Below are 2,786 nucleotides of genomic sequence, written 5' to 3' on the forward strand. Positions count from 1 at the left end.
ATATATATATATATATATATATATATTAGCCATGACAATTTGCTACAAATTAGAACCACCTGAGTAGAGAGTCTCACCTGAAGAATTATCATGAATGCTTAAGCTGACCAGGGAAGACTCACCTGAAATGTGGGCAGCACCTTCTAGTAGCAGCCCAGACGAAAGGGACCTTTTTTTGTGTTATTCACTTGAAATATCAATCCACATTTCTTTTTAGCCTGAAGGATCAATTGATGTTTCCTCTTAGCCTAAAGGATATCCTTTAGCATCTTAAGTTCCTTGTCAGTAAATTTAGTTATCTCAAGCTTATCTGAAAATATTTGTTCTTATCTTGATTTCTGCAGAATTTATTGTGGATTTAGAGTTTTGGGGTTGATTGTTTTCACAAAATACCCTAAAAATGTCATCCCATTGTTTCCTGGTTTTCATTTTTGTTGCATACCATTTGCCTCCAAATTAATGTGTTCTCTCAGGAGGAAGGAGGGACACTCACAAGAATCAGCAAGCTAATAAAACTTATGGGGTTCTGGAAGCTCAGAAAGACACAACATTCATAAGATCCCTTGTCGAGATTATACAAGCAATAAACCATTGCTGGGGAGAGGAGACTGTCCAGTGGAGCCAAGGACAATTAGCAGCAGGGACATAGCTAAGCTGTCACACATGCTGGGTGGGCTTTGCCGTGATGCAGCTGCCTGAAAGTCACCCATGCTCCCGAAAGTAGCCTCAATAAACTGGACACAGCTGGCACTGTTCCATGGTCCTACCATTGGTGCATTATCTAGGGGTGAGTAGGCATTTGTTCACATCCTCCTGGGAAAAGTCACAAATTTGTTTTCAAGGAAACAAAGCTATGGTAGCTTGTTCAAGTTTCCACAATAAAATGCCAGAAGACTGCATGGATTCAACTAAAAAGACTTATTTTCTCACCATTCTAGATGCCAGGAAATGAGAATCAAGGTGTTAGCACTTTCTTCTGAGGCCTCTCTCCTTGAATTGCAGATGTCACTGTGCTGGTGAGAATCTGTCAACGTGACACGAACCAGAGTCACCTGGGAAAAGGGAGACTCAACTGAAGAATTGTCTAGATCAGACTCACCCATGGACATGTCTATGGGCATATTCTTGATTGCTAATTGATGTAGGAAGGTTCATCCCACTGTAGGCAGTGCCATCCTTGGGCCTAGGCGGTATAAAAATGGTATCTAGCAAACCAGAGGAAGCAAGCCAGTAAGCAGCCTTCTTCCGTGGTTTCTAACTTGAGTTCCTGTCCTGACTTCCCTCAACAATGGACTGTGATTGGGAAGTGTAAACCAAATAAAACCTCCCCAACCAGTAGTTGGTTTTGGTCAGAGTTTTATCAACAGAAACCAAACTAGGAGAGCCATGCTCTTGTGACCTCATATGACCCTTCAGTGTGTGAACATACCCAGTGTCTCTGTATGTCTGAACCTCCTCTGCACATCCCAGTCAGAGAGAGCAAGGTTTACCTCAGAAAGCCCCATTTTAACTTTAATCATCTCTTCAAATGCTGTGTCTGTAAAGATAGCCACATTTTGAAGTCCTGGAAGTTGGGACTTCAATATATGAATTCTAAGGTGACCCATTTCAGCCCATAACATATACCTGAGAATATTTAGGAGCAAGTCTTTTTGTTGTTTACCTCTGCTGCTGTTTAGAATGCAGAAAAGTCCTGCCAATAAGAAATGCTTATAAAACTTTAATAGGAGTCAGGCATACAAATGTGCTTTGGTTTATGCAATGTTAACACGGGATTAGACTGAATAATGATTCACCTCCAGTCTGTTTATTTATATGACAACAAACACCATCGTTCTTCAGATTTCTTTCACCTTACCGTTCTCTCTCCTTTGCCATACTTACATGTAGACTAAGTGTCAGATGGGAAGAATAGACTCCTTTACTTTTCTTTGGGATGTTTTAATATTGAACATAAACAACAGGAAAGCAAGCTCAAATACCAAGATGAGAGGTTGTGCTCATGGTTTGTGATTATGTCAGTGATGGTGGCAAGGGCAGGTAGATTTCGGAGTGTTCTGGAATTTCACTGTGTGTATAAAAGAGTTTCATAGAAGTGGGTGCTGTGCATTCAAACCACAACACTGCTGAATCATGAAAACATCATTCTCAGTGAAACCAACTAGATACAAAATGAATCTGATTCTACGAACTCCTGGGAAAAGCTAAACCGTAACAGGTGAATACAGATCACTGGTTCCCTGGAGCTGGCTATGGAGAATCGCCTTCAACAGAGTACCTTTTGGGGAAACTGAAGGTGCTCTTTATCTTGAGCGTGGTATAATCCTATTCCTATATATATTTGTCAAAACTCAATGAATGCAATACATAAAACTGCTGAATTAAAAAATTAAAAGAAACAGGATCAATGTTAAGATCTTACTCTTCTGTATCCTGAAGTTAGGGATAGGAAAGTTCCCTACATGCTGTGCCAGTAGATGTTCAATTGGGTTTACAAACTCTCTCTAAAATGAAGCGGTCCTGGGAAGAGTTCCGATTAGTCAGGAATATCTTAAAATAACTGTTCCAATATGACTACCTTCTCCCAAAATAACCACAACTGTGATGTGCACAGACAAATGGGTAAAGAGACAGTGTTTGCCAAGAATCGTGTTCCTTGGAGTTTCTTACAGAAGGGCAGTTCTGTGAGCTGCAATGTACTGATCTTTGAATAGCCAAACAGAAGAATAAAGGTTCCGGGTATTTTGAGATACAAAGAACTTATACCATGAGTTAGGAGGATGCTT

The sequence above is a fragment of the Nannospalax galili genome, unplaced genomic scaffold (genome assembly GCF_000622305.1).
Source record: "Nannospalax galili isolate Female #2095 unplaced genomic scaffold, S.galili_v1.0 scaffold773, whole genome shotgun sequence".
Classification (NCBI taxonomy): domain Eukaryota; kingdom Metazoa; phylum Chordata; class Mammalia; order Rodentia; family Spalacidae; genus Nannospalax; species Nannospalax galili.